Source organism: Calliphora vicina, chromosome 5 (genome assembly GCF_958450345.1).
Source record: "Calliphora vicina chromosome 5, idCalVici1.1, whole genome shotgun sequence".
Lineage (NCBI taxonomy): Eukaryota > Metazoa > Arthropoda > Insecta > Diptera > Calliphoridae > Calliphora > Calliphora vicina.
The window spans coordinates 21,129,155-21,144,662 of record NC_088784.1 but is presented as its reverse complement, the minus strand read 5'-3'; the positions used below and the strand labels follow the sequence as shown (position 1 = coordinate 21,144,662).

Sequence of the window (15,508 nt, the reverse complement as noted above, 5' to 3'; positions counted from 1 at the left end):
TTCAAAATCAATTCAAATGAATTTGAAATGTATTGCAATTCACTTTGACAAATTCATTTGAATTAGAAACGAATTCTACAAATTCATTTGAATTGGAAACGAATTGCAACTCATTTTTACAAATTCATTTGAATTGAAATTCATTTCTGCCTAATTCATTTGAATTGATTCAAATTTCATTCAATTATTTTTTGTTGTAAAATGAATTAATTGAAAATTTAGCTAATTCATAATGAATTAAAATCAAAAAATAATGATTCATTTACAGCTATGAAGTTTATAATAAAAGGCACCTAGCCAGCTCGAGAAGAACATCTAATAAAGCGGCTAAGAAGTCGTGGTTACTTGACTTGTATTTAACCAATAATAGTGCGAAGAGATTCTATGTTTGCTGGAGATCTAGAACGTATCAAAAGGCAAAGATTTTAATCTGGCAACACAATCTGGAAAACTCAGCGTTTTCAAATCGCTTACGGTTTGAAAAACTCAAAACGAATTTCAGCATGTTCTAAAAACCACGCGATTTACTATTGGTTTCAGTATACACTAGCGGTATGAAAACGCCAAATTTCAGGCGATTTCGTTTGTCAGAACATCTGTTTGGCGTTTTCAAATCGAAAATGCAATTTTAAGCGATATGCGCTTTTCAGAACATGGGCGTATGTTAAAGTTGTTCAAAGTTTAAATTCCTTTCAAAGGACAAAGGAGGCGTTTCCCCATAGATGGTTTCATGTTATAAAACATTGGAAAATAATGCTTGAGAGTATTTTGGTTGATCCGAACATTTATCTGGAAATGGGGTTTTTGGAGAAACTTTAAATAAAGGGTACAGTGCACTCGCGATAATATGAACACCCCAAAATATAAACACCCCAAAATATGAACAGTTTTTACTTCCATAGGATACTCTAAAATATGAGTACATGGGAAATAGAACTGGGGGGTTACTCTTTATTGCGATGCGAAAGAAAAATCGTACAATTGGTACCCTTTATTGCGTATTCGCATCGCACAAAAATTAGTTTAAAATGTTTTTATTTACAAGTTTTGACATTTTATTTTGTCATTCTTCGCTATTGTTTATTTTGTGGTGTCAGTACTGAGAGAGAAAGTGTTGTTGAGTTTAAGTTTTGAATTTTTACCTCATGGGGCGCGGTTTACATACCCCAGGTATGTTAAATATTTAAAACGAACCTATTTCTTCGTTTGTGTTCCGATTTAAAAAATACATATACAGCCCAATTATGAAAAAAAATCCATGGGAGTATTTTTCCCTTTTCTTATCTTATTATACCCTTCACCTTCGTCAGAAGGGTATATATAAGTTTGTCATTCCGTTTGTAATTTCCACAATATAATTTTCCGACCCTATAAAGTATATATATTCTGGATCCTAATAGATAGCGGAGTCGATTAAGCCATGTCCGTCTGTCTGTCTGTTGAAATCAACTTTCCGAAGCCCCCAAATAACATACATACACGACTCATACATCAATATCTCCGGAATTCTTCCGACTCGGTTTGCTATTTAAAATCGAGAAAATCGGTGCACAAATGGCTGAGATATAAGGAAAAAACAGGATAACCTCGATTTTTGACCTACATATATCTGGATTACTAAGTCATTAATATAGACAATATGGATATCTAATGATAGATATTTCAAAGTCCTTTGCAACGACGTATATAAGACCATCATAGTAAGTTGGACCTATAATGGGTCAAAATCGGAGACAATATTTTTTAACCCGACATTTTTTTTCACCAAAAGTTTTTTAAATTAAATATTAAAAAAAAATTTAAAAAACAAAAAAAAAATTTATAAATTTTAAAAAAAAAATTGAAAAAAAAACAATTAAAAAAAAATTAAAAAAAAAAATTAAAAAAACAACTTTGGAAAAAAAAATAAATTTTGTTTACCTAAAAATATTTAAAATTTTTATTTTGAAGTATAATTTGGTACAGGGTATATAAGATTCGGCATAGCCGAATGTAGCTCTCTTAATTGTTTTTTTCATAATTGGGCTGATAATAATATCCTCTAAGAGCACTACAAAAAACCTCTTCTTAGCTGTCAATTATCGTCAAATTAAAATTATCAATTAAATTTTAAAAATTTTTACCCATCCTACTTCAGTTTTTTGATAACAGCAGGTCCAAATATTTCCCGATTTACTCCATGTTTCCTTTGTTAAACTAACAACAAAAATTCTCAAATCGCATAGTCGATATCGAAATATAGTAAACCATTTTTGATGGCCCAAAATGTTTTCAATTATTTTATAATGGATATTATAAAAAAAACTAAAATAAATAGCATTTTTGGGATTTTTCAAAACTTTTTTGGGAATTGCGGGATTTTGGATAACAAATTTCGAAATTGTTTTTATCAGGGTTTAATATTCAGCACCAAAATAAATAGCCTCATGTAACAACTGAACTGAAAAAAGTTTAAGTCTTCAATTTCAACAATTTGCTTACTGAAAATAGTTGACTGTGCACACACATTACAACAGCAAGCAGCAATCGATTTTGTTTTTTTCCAGCAGCCAAACGAATCAGCAGCCGCCATGTTTCAGTTTTCAACTCTACCGAACTGATTACACGACTTCAGCAGCAAAAACATTTCTGTGTGTGCTGCTTACGCATTGTCAGTTTCGAGTTTTGTTTTTCGTACTACGCAGCGTAACAAAAACTGCTAGCTCGACTGAATAGTACGACTGGCTAGTTTGGCTGGTTGGTTAGAAAATTTAAGTATTGTTATTGTTAATAGAGATAAATGCAAAATTCTTGTTTTTTTCAGAAAAAAATTTAATATGCATATATATATGTATATATTCGATTAACATTAAATTTGATTTCATTACATTTATAAATTTCATAATTTTTCATTATTAAAAATTAAATTAATAAATAAAATTACTACATATCGATGGCTTAATATAAAAAAGGCGTAACTCGATTTTTTGTTAATTTACTGGAGAAGGAAAAAACTTAATAAAATCCATAAAATTTTAGACACAAGAAAAGTTTTAATGCAATTTTGAATAAGAAGACACTTCACATTTTATTTCTCATTTAAAATATATTTATTTTTATTTCAATGAAGTTATTTAATATACCCTTTTTACATTGATATTTTTGAAAAAAAAATTAGTTACGCCTTTTTATATTAAGCCAACGATATGTATATTTTCATGTCTATTTTCATGGTATGTTCCGTACTTTTCTTCTACTATTCAATATATACAACTTTGCTTCAGCCACAAAAGAGATATTCCGTACGGTATACGAGATATAACCGTGCTAAAATATAGAAAAAGTGATAAAAATCCACCTTGAGCAGCCAACTTGACAAAACTAATGATACAGAAGTCCTTATTTTTGGGGCTACTTTCACGTGCAATTGTCAGAATTGAGTCCCAAAGCAATGGACTGAAAAATGTTGTACTGTGTTAGTCAATATAAAATATAATAAAAAAATATCAATAATTATACCCTACACCACCATAGTGGGGATGTTTGTAACGCCCAAAAATATTAGTCTAACACCCACCTTAAAGTATACCGATCGACTTAGAATCACTTTCTGAGTCGATTATACGATGTCCGTCCGTCCGTCCGTCTGGTTGGCTGGCTGGCTGTCTGGCTGGCTTGCTGGCCATGTAAACCTTGTGCGCAGAGTACAGGTCGCAATTTGAAGATATTTCGATCAAATTTGGTACATATTACTTTTTCGGCCCAAGGACCAAGCCTATTGAAACTGGCTGAAATCGGTCCATTATTTCACCTAGCCCCCATACAAATGTCCCCTCGAAATTGGACTTTATCGGTCATAAATGTTTAATTTATCTATGTATCTACACAAATTTCGCTCTAAATAAGTTTTATATATACAAAATTCATGTCACCAAATTTTGTTACGATCGGTCCATAATTAGTCATAGCTCCCATACAGAACCGCTTCCGAAAATCACTTTAGCGTGCATAAATCGCTTAAAAATGTTGGTATACACACAAAATTCAACATTGTTAACTTTAATATAGACATAAATCACACGACCTAATTTTATGGTGATCGGTCCATAATTGGTCATAGCTCCCATATAAGGCCCACTTCCGAAAATCACTCGAAAATATAAATTATTGATATTTTAAAAGAAAAATATTTTTACTCATTTACTTGGTGTAGGGTATTATATGGTCGGGCTTGACCGACCATACTTTCTTACTTGTTTTTTATTCTAAATTTATTAATTAATAATTTGATTAAATTTATTTTTTAGTATTTTTAATTAAGATATAATAAATATAAGAATTTCCTATTTATTTCTATTAACAATAATAACATTTAAATTTCCTCTGTGATATGTAAACATAAAAACCAAAAAATCATACGATTCAACCTAGCTTCATAAAGTGTGTGTTGTTGTACACACATTTTATACCACCAGCCAAACTAGCCAGTCGTACTATTCAGTCGAGCTAGCAGTTTTTGTTACGCTGCGTAGTACGAAAAACAAAACTCGAAACTGACAATGCGTAAGCAGCACACACAGAAATGTTTTTGCTGCTGAAGTCGTGTAATCAGTTCTGTAGAGTTGAAAACTGAAACATGGCGGCTGCTGATTCGTTTGGCTGCTGGAAAAAAACAAAATCGATTGCTGCTTGCTGTTGTAATGTGTGTGCACAGTCAACTGTTTTCAGTAACCATGTGATCAAAAACTGAAACTAGTTACTTTTTTTTAAGCATGAGACTGTAAAAAGTCAACTATTCAGTAAAATGCGACTGCTTTTAGTAGTTCTTCGAAACCCTGGTTTTTATTTTTACATTTTCTATAGAAAAATCTATATAACTGTAAAATTTCTTAAAAAAATATTCATAAATAAAAATTTAATTTCAATTTGAAAAATTTAATAATTTCTTTGCAAAAATTCAATAAAAATCATTTTTTGTCATACAGGCCTGTCACACATTTTGTTCGGAATGGTTTCAATTCCGTAGTTTTTATTCCGATCGATTTCGTTTTAGGTTCTTCAGATTCCGTGTAATTTATTAATTTCAAAAATATTTAATAATTCTACATTTCTGATTTAAATTTGAAAGCGTTTTTTACATTAAAATAAACGGGAAGCTTTTGGTACAGAAATTGATTAAAAATTTTAGAAAAACAAATAATTACAAAGAAATATCAATTCCACTTTGACAAGTGAAAGTGGTTTCATTACGAAAGATATTTTCGTTTTACTTTTTTTGATGAAGCAAAATACGGAATTAATTCCACTTTCGATCGGAATGGAATTCTGTGACAGGCCTGATAGTTTTCCAAAAAGTATTCCATGAATATTTTAATTGTCAAACGTTATTTTTAAAAAATAGACAAAATTCTCTATCCATTGATATAAAACATGTTTTTTACGTGGCAAATTAATTAGGGAAAACTTTACATTTTTAATAAATATCAAACTTGTTTTGAGTTTGTCTCACATTTTAGTACATAACTTTGGTTCTTCTTGAACTTTTTCATTTTCAATAACAAACATTTAATAAAGAATTTTTGGATAAAATTTTATATTCACGACCTTCCCTCGAGACCATATCCTGCCAAAAGACAGATGGAAATTGCAATGTCGTTTTAGATTTTTAATGACCCAGAATATTTATCTTTTTGGCCTATTTGAGACCCCACATTACCGCTCCACAGTGAAAATATACATAGCTCGGAAAAATATGGATCAAATTGTTCCTAATATTTGCAATCCTATTAAAATTTTGATATAAATTTTAGTTTTAGAAACTCAATGAATATGTAATAAAATCTTTATTTATTAACGAAACTCAATGAAATTTTCTCATTTTAAATAACAAGGTGTAAAAAAACTTGTCAAAAGGTCAAAGGGAATCCCGCAATTCCTAAAAATTGGAGCGAAAATCCCAAAAATGGTATTTTCTACAATTTTGTCTATAGGGTCCACATTTCCTTCGGGGCTGGGAAAATACTTTAGGGATAAATAGGGAACACATCAGGGTTTCCAAAACTGCTTTCCATTTTCTGATCCCAGCTTTGGGATTTTAGAACATGTGGCCCAAAGTTGAAATTTTAATAAAAAAATAGGTCAATTTCCAAAGGGCGTAGAGCCGACATGTTCGAAAAATAGGACATGTTTTTTTATACCAAAATGTTCTCCGTAAAGAAACTTTATAGAAAAACATAAAATTGTTATATGTTCTTAAAGAAAGTTGTTTTTTAATAAAAAAAAAGAGTTATGTCACCTTTTTGTCCAAAAAACAGCAAAAATATACTATTTTTTGAATTTTTAAATTGAAAATCTGTTATTTTTGGATTCGTAATTGATATTGCTCTGAAGTCTCTTGTATGTTGTTGGTAATTTAGTTGTCTAACTAACAAAAAAATTCCAGTCCATTCGGTCCAAAAGTGCGCCCTATATTTTTAAAAAAGCGGACCAAGGTATGGCAAAATTTTAAAATTTCAATTTTTAAATGTCTATAACTAGGAAATTATAAGAGATAAATAGCACACGCAAGCTAGATATAGCCGAGCACTTTCCAAAAATATAAAATTCTTTGAAATCGGATGGGAAACAAAAAAAATGGCACGTGTTTAAAAATTTTACATGTCGAAGGTACCCTACTTTGAGCCCCCATAGCGCCGCCCCTGGATTATTGTAGGGCCCAACTTAAACTCGAATACTCCTTGGCTACACCCAACTCAAATTTTATCCCGATCGGACCAGCCATTTATAAATGCCAGATTTATTTCCAAAAAATTTCGATTCTGCCCCAATGTGCGCTCGTGAGGTGTCTTTGGGTTCCGCTTTCAAAAAATAAACTCGAATACTCCTCTGCTATGATAATATGAAATTTCATGTCTATCGGATCAACCAGTTAGAAATGGCAGATTTTTTTCCCAAATATTTTGATTTTGCCCCACTATACACTTTTAAACAGATCATCAAAAAATAAAAGCTTTTTTAAGAGAGCCACACAAAAAAGCTTTATTTACTGTCTCTCTTAAATTAATATGACTTGAAATTAATTTCAAACACAATTTGTATTCATTTTTCAAACAATTTAATGTCCATCAAATATGAAACAAAATTTCATGCCAATGAAATTTTTTTCTCATAGTATTTATTTTAATACATAATAAACAATAGAGTAACAAAAACAAAGAAACTTTTACTTTCTGAATAAAACTTTTGGCTAATTTTGTATACAAAACTTAACAAATCAAAAAGTATTTTATTTAATATTTAAGGCGCGTAAAATTGTAAGTGCGTTTAAACATACCACCCCCGCCATTAATGGTGAAGAACTCATAAATAATTATTAATTGATTTGATTGATTAATTACAATTATTTCAACACAATAATTAAAGGCAATTAAAATAAACAAATAAAAAAGTTGCAAATGATTTATGCATGTAAATTTAGTTTATAAATTTAAAACCACTTATTGGAAAATATAAATTGAATGGAAAATAAAGCTATTTATACTAAAAAAAAAGAAAATTTGAGCTGTCATAATTAACAAAATCTGACTACACTTTATTAAAAGTTAAACAAGTTTGAATTTATCAGGCCCTTCTCCCCCTCTAGTCATCAATTGTTTACTCAGCGAACAATTTTGTGAACACACATGAATTTGTCTTGTTTGGACACCTTTTAACAATGTTATGTTCCTGTCCACATGAGAAAAATAATAAATTGTTCGCTTAGCAAACAAATGTATGGCTTGTCAAGATCAAGGGTAAACGTTTTTTTACGTTGTACAATCTATTTTTAATCAAAATTCCATTTAAAATAAGTGCTTGAAACGGTTCTTAAATGTTGTAATATCCGAAGATCAGCTCTACTGGTTTCTGTTGTTGAAAACTACTACATTTTTTACTACAGTTTATTTAAATACATAAATCTATTGTTAAATAATGTTTATTTTTTATTTATAAGTTTTTTATCATAATGTTTTCTTTATTTACATACAGCGCGATGATGTCACTAGACTTTTCATATCATTCATCAAACAAAACAAAAAAAAAAAACAAAATTCAAATAAATTTAAAGAAAAGATCAGTGTTGTAAAACTAAAATTGGCGATGATCGTTTAAATAAACAATGTGTGAAATGTTATGACAATTTGTATTGTTTATATTTAAATCTATAATTAAATATGCATGTACTCATAATGTTTTATTAAAATAAGCAAGTACTAGGACAGATCTAATAAGGTGGTACTGAAAATCGTTAATTTTATTCGCCTCACCTTCGTGAGAATGGTACATATATATAAGTTTGTCATTCTGTTTATAATTTCCACAATATAATTTTCCGACCCTATAAAGTATATATATTCTGGATCCTTATAGATAGAGGAGTCGATGAAGTCATGTCTGTCTGTCTGTCTGTCTGTCTGTCTGTCTGTCTGTCTGTCTGTCTGTCTGTCTGTCTGTCTGTCTGTCTGTCTGTCTGTCTTTCTTTCTGTCTGTCTATCTGTCTGTCTGTTGAAATCAATTTTCTGAAGACCCCAGATATCTTCGGGGTCCAAATATTCAATAATTCTGTCAGACAAGCTTTCGAGAAGTTTCCTATTTAAAATCAGCAAAATCGGTCCACAAATGGCTGAGATATGAGGAAAAAATCAGGACAACCTCGATTATTGACCTATATCTGGATTACCAAGTCATTAATATAGACAATATGGATATCTAATGATAGATATTTCAAAGACCTTTGCAACGACGTATATAAGACCATAGTAAGTTGGACCTACAATGGGTCAAAATCGGAAATTTAACCCGAATTTTTTTTTTTTTCACAAAAAAACAATTGAAAAACCAACAAAAAAAATTTTAATATAAAAAAAAAAAAAAAATTTAAAAAAAAATTAAAAATTTAAAATTTAAAAAAAAAATTTAAAAGAATTAAAAAAAAATTTATACAAAAAATAAAAAAAACAACTTTGGAAAAAAAATTTTTTGTTTACCTAAAAATATTTAAAATTTGTATTTTGAAGTATAATTTGGTGAAGGGTATATAAGATTCGGCACAGCCGAATATAGCTCTATTACTTATTTGTTAATAATATTGATCGTTAATCTAATTTTTTCAATATTTTTTCCGAAGTTTACCTATTGCGTTGAAAGCTAGCCTTCCTATCTAAAAATGGTGTCATTCCTTTCACCGTTTTGGCGAAAGTAAAGTGGTGGCTCTAGATATTTCCAAGACTTTCGATAGAGTGTGGCATGGTGCAGTTTTATCAAAACTTATGGCTTTCGGTGTCGGTAATAACTTTTCTCGATTTATATCGAGCTTTTTCAGAGATTACACGAGTTATTATAGATGTGATCTCATCAAACGAGTTCAATATAAATTCAAGGGTACCGCAAGACTCCTTCCTCTTTTTTTCTACGTAAAATTTCCAACTCTATGTATTCTTTTGCAGATGACAGCAACATTTCATATTCATTCAGTTATAGACCAAGCCTTTTGGAGATTAAGGCAATGAGGCAAAACATAAATGATTTCCTTAATCGGGACCTTGTGATAATCTCCAAATGGTGTCGTGCAAATATAATCACTTTCAATGCTCACAAGACTCAGTCTTGCATGTTGACACAAAAACGAACGACAGACCATGTCGCTTCATCTGTATTTATGGCTGGTGGAAATATTGTTTAATCAGACGTTCTTGATATTCTGGTCATGAGAATACAATGTGATGGCCGCTGGTCTAAACACATTTTTCAATTGTCGAAAGAAGCATTCAAGTGTCTCGGTTTTTCTGAAACGGTGTAGGAATTACTTTACTCCATCTGATCTCCTCACTATTTACACCGTATATATTCGACCGAAAATGGAATATAACTACCATGTATGGGCCGGTGCTTCATAGTCTATTTTGGAAAATCTCGACCACGTACAGGAGAGGGCGAAGGTGACAGTAGGGTATCCAACTCTATTGATTTGATGGAGCACCGATATAATGTGGGCAGCATTTCACTGTACTATCGGTACTACAATGGAACGTGTTCGGATGAAATTAGGGAACTGGTTCCTGATACCCACAGATGTTTATTGTCAAGAACACGTTTATTATCAAGAACACATTCATTTGTGATCGATTTACCAGTGGACCGCACAACCAACTACTGTGAAAATTCGTTCTTTATCCATACTGTCCGTATGTGGAACAAACTTCCCGCTGAAGTCTTTCCTGTCATTTTCAATGTAGGAAAGTTCAAATCGAATGTCCACAAACGCTACTCCCTCTTTCCTACCTCACATAACCTATTTTCCTAGTTCCAACTTAATGTTTTGCATGAGTAGGGATCATCCCCTAAGTGCTGGTTCAAGAAGAAAAAACATACTTATGTTATTTTGAAGTTGTTACTTTAAGATAACAAGTACTAAAGGAAGTGAATGAGAAAAACTATAAGTATTTCCGAACTCTATGGACTACAATACAACAGAATTGCCATATGAGAACCCATTTATATTTTTGGTGTAGTATAGAGATTATCTACCTATAGATAAACCTCCCAAAAATCATATATAGCCTTCTGCAGTCTAAAGCCCTATTCTTGAGAAACGATCGATTCTCAATGGTAGACATTAAGGAATCCGGAATCAGGATGTCTTTCATGCTCCCGACTGAATATAGTATTGTTTAAGCCGAACTGTCGGCAATTAAATGATCAGCAAACTGCATACGGTACGAGTATAATATGATATCAAATACAGATATCTTAATCTAAGCCGGATGTCGAGCGACTTACAATACGTCACCGTTATATCAGAAATGACGAACATCCTTAAACTGGATGACGAGATATTCGACAGTAGAAATCATTGTTTGTGGACAATCGAAGAGAAGGGCTATGACTTTCAGCTTGTGTAGCATCGAATTAATAGCCTGCAAAATGTACATCCATAAAGCTTTCTTCGAAGAGGCAAATACTAGATGAATAAACGGAAGACAATTATTGTAGAGCCTGACCGAAATAATAGACTACAATTCAATAAATTCCTTTATTAGAAGTAACGGTTGGTTTAAATGATGTCTTCATGTTGCAACATGTCAAAAATTTGTGTAATTTTTTCATTCTCCTTTATTTAGAATACTACCTCTCTTATGAGTCTATATATTTTATATTTCACCATAAAACTACTTACTTCTACTTGTGCTCTCTTCACATCCTTTCCTTACACTAATCCTTTACTCTCCTTCTACACTGTAGGAAAGTGTACATTAATTGATCCCTTTGTATTAGCTGTAGGAAGAAGGAGAGTACAGTGTTAGAGAAAGGAAAGGTTATGAAAAGAAGAGGTACCTAATTTTAGGCTGGCCAGTCTAACTTTCAAAGAAGTGAGACTGGCTGCAATGAAGCCACCAGACCAATATCCGCACAAAACAGTGACACGTTGTTTGACAATTCTGAACTGATTAAGCCAAAGAAAAAGTCTACCGGGGTCAAATCGCACGATCTCGGTGGCCAGTTCACATCGCCTCCACGTGAGATGACCATGCCCTCAAATCGCTCGTGTTGAATATTCAGTGTAAAATGAGCTGTGTGAAACGTAGCGCCATTATGTGGAAACCACATGTCGTTTGTGTCCATATCATCCAATTCAGGCCAAAAGAAGTTGGTAATCATTAACCTATAGCGCTCGCCGTTGATGATGATGTCATTGCCAACTACGTTCTCAAATAAATGACCCCAGAAGACCAATATCCAAACATTCACCAAACAGTGACTTTTTCGGGATGTATTGGACGCTCTTGGATCTCATGTGGATTGTTATTGTCCCAAATTCAACAATATTTGTAAAATGGGCGAAGTTTCCCGAACCGAACACTTATTTTGATAAAACAATTTTATTATTTGCAGGTATTGTTCAACGCTATATCCGTCCAGGGTGATTTGGCAAAACAAACTGAATTAATGACAGCCAATTTGACAGATGTAGCGTTAACAATATGCCCTCTAGCAACTGTTAAAGTTCGTCAGTCCCTATTGGAAGTCACTTTATATTCAATATTTCCATAATTTAATTAAAAGTACCAACCTAATGTTTATTCAAATTAAATAAACATTTGTTGATAAACAAATAAGACCTTTGACTGAGAAATAAAACTGTTAAATGATAGATTTAACGTCTATAAATTAGACAAATTTTCAAATTATTAATGGCTCTTACTTTAAAAAGCCTTAAATGTAGTTGTGGCCTTATAAGATTCATATACAAAGTCGGCATCTTGAAAAAAAACATGATTTATTTATTGAAATTCCGTTAATATTTCTGCATGATATTTATTTTGAAATTGTTGAGTTGAGGTGGACCCCTGCCCTACCCAATATCTTTTATTTTGGACAACATCATTTGAAATAATAAACAATCTCTCAATTCGTTTCCATTTCTTTAAATAAACAAATCAATACTGATGGCAATTTCTGAACGCCCGCTGATTTAAACAATTTTATTCGTATAAATATTTAATTATTGTTTTGTTTGTTTATAGTACTTGTATATAAAAACATTTTGTTTTTATTTATATTGTTTAGACAATCATTAAACAGTTTGTATTTTTATTATACCTTTATAATGAAATTTGAAATATTTAAATTTAATTTCAAATGAATTGTTTTTGATTTTCCATAAACAAACAAATCCTATTATTTATCACTAAAAATAGTTCATTAAGAAACTGGCAAGTGGTTTGAAAGTAATTTATGTTATGAAATTTGAATTTTGAACATAGAAACAAATGCTTCATTATCTTTTAGTTAGCATTTATTAAATTTTGCTATATTAAAGTCCAATTAAAGATTAGTTTTTATTGAAGAGGAATTTATTCAACAAGTTTAAGTAATAAATATGTTATAAATAATGCAGTTTTTGTCGGAAGATAAGACATTCAGGAATAAAAGAATAGAAATGTTGTGGTAAAGTACGAATATTTTGAGAAAACGTAGTTTTATCGCTAATGTCGTCTGTAATTCCTGTAATTTTAGAGATTTCGAAGCAATGACTTATATAACTACCTATTTGTAAACGTTTGAGGTTTGGCAATTTTTTAAAACAGAATATTCCTCTATACCTTTTCATTATTAATCTGTATTAAAAACAAGTAAGAGAGCTATATTCGGCTGTGCTGACTCTTATATACCCTCCACCAAATTATATTTCAAAATACAAATTTTAAATATTTTTAGGTAAACAAAATTAATTTTTTTTTGAAATTGTTTTTTTAATTTTTTTGAATTTTTTTTTTTAAAAATAAATTTTAAAATTTTTTTAATTTTAATTTTAAAATTTTTTTAATTTTAATTTTTAAAATTTTCAAATTTTAATTTTTAAAATTTTCAAATTTTTTGTTTTTAAAATTTTTTTTTTGGTGGAAAAAAATCGGGTTAAAAAATATTTTTATCCGATTTTGACCCATTGTAGGTCCTAATTACTATGGTCTTATAGACATCGTTGCAAAGGTCTTTGAAATATCTATCATTAGATAACCATATTGTCTATATTAATGACTAAGTAATCCAGATATAGGTCAAAAATCGATGTCAGCCATTTGTGGTCCGATTTTGGTGATTTTAAATAGGAAACTTCTCGAAAGTATGGCTGACAGAATTATTGAAGATTTGGATCCCGAAGATATCTGCGGTCTTCAGAAAATTGATTTCAACAGACAGACAGTCGAACATGACTTAATCGACTCCGTTATCTATAAGGATCCAGAATATATATACATACTTTATAGGGTCGGAAAATTATTAAAATTTGATTGAATAAAATTATAATAAAATTTGATTGAATATAAATCCACGATTGAGACTAAAATTTGTTTGAATATAAATCCACGATTGAGACTAAAATTTGATTGAATATAAATCCACGATTGAGACTAAAATTTGATTGAATATAAATCCACGATTGAGACTAAAATTTGATTGAATATAAATCCACGATTGAGACTAAAATTTGATTGAATATAAATCCACGATTGAGGCTAAAATTTGATTGAATATAAATCCACGATTGAGACTAAAATTTGATGGAATATAAATCCACGATTGAGACTAAAATTTGATTGAATATAAATCCACGATTGAGACTAAAATTTGATTGAATATAAATCCACGATTGAGACTAAAATTTGATTGAATATAAATCCACGATTGAGACTAAAATTTGATTGAATATAAATCCACGATTGAGACTAAAATTTGATTGAATATAAATCCACGATTGAGACTAAAATTTGATTGAATATAAATCCACGATTGAGACTAAAATTTGATTGAATATAAATCCACGATTGAGACTAAAATTTGATTGAATATAAATCCACGATTGAGACTAAAATTTGATTGAATATAAATCCACGATTGAGACTAAAATTTGATTGAATATAAATCCACGATTGAGACTAAAATTTGATTGAATATAAATCCACGATTGAGACTAAAATTTGATTGAATATAAATCCACGATTGAGACTAAAATTTGATTGAATATAAATCCACGATTGAGACTAAAATTTGATTGAATATAAATCCACGATTGAGACTAAAATTTGATTGAATATAAATCCACGATTGAGACTAAAATTTGATTGAATATAAATCCACGATTGAGACTAAAATTTGATTGAATATAAATCCACGATTGAGACTAAAATTTGATTGAATATAAATCCACGATTGAGACTAAAATTTGATTGAATATAAATCCACGATTGAGGCTAAAATTTGATTGAATATAAATCCACGATTGAGACTAAAATTTGATGGAATATAAATCCACGATTGAGACTAAAATTTGATTGAATATAAATCCACGATTGAGACTAAAATTTGATTGAATATAAATCCACGATTGAGACTAAAATTTGATTGAATATAAATCCACGATTGAGACTAAAATTTGATTGAATATAAATCCACGATTGAGACTAAAATTTGATTGAATATAAATCCACGATTGAGACTAAAATTTGATTGAATATAAATCCACGATTGAGACTAAAATTTGATTGAATATAAATCCACGATTGAGACTAAAATTTGATTGAATATAAATCCACGATTGAGACTAAAATTTGATTGAATATAAATCCACGATTGAGACTAAAATTTAATTGAATATAAATCCACGATTGAGACTAAAATTTGATTGAATATAAATCCACGATTGAGACTAAAATTTGATTGAATATAAATCCACGATTGAGACTAAAATTTGGCTGTATAGATTTCCACAATTGGGACTAAAATTTGACTGTATAGGGATTCGGGAATGAAGCTGAAATGTGACTGTATAGATTTCCACAATTGGGAATAAAATTTGACTGTATAGGAATTCAGGAATGAAGCTGAAATGTGACTGTATAGAGATCAACGATTGAAGCTGAAATGTGACTGTATAGAGATCCACGATTGAGACTAAAATTTTACTGTATAGAGATTCACGATTAAAGCT

The 15,508-nt window shown here is 30.4% G+C and overlaps 1 protein-coding gene across 1 annotated transcript in view; it reads right to left on the bottom strand.

The window, feature by feature from the left end:
• The window catches only part of GstS1 (Glutathione S transferase S1), a 491,998-nt gene that overhangs the window by 62,903 nt on the left and 413,587 nt on the right, over positions 1 to 15,508 (bottom strand). The window lies entirely within an intron of this gene.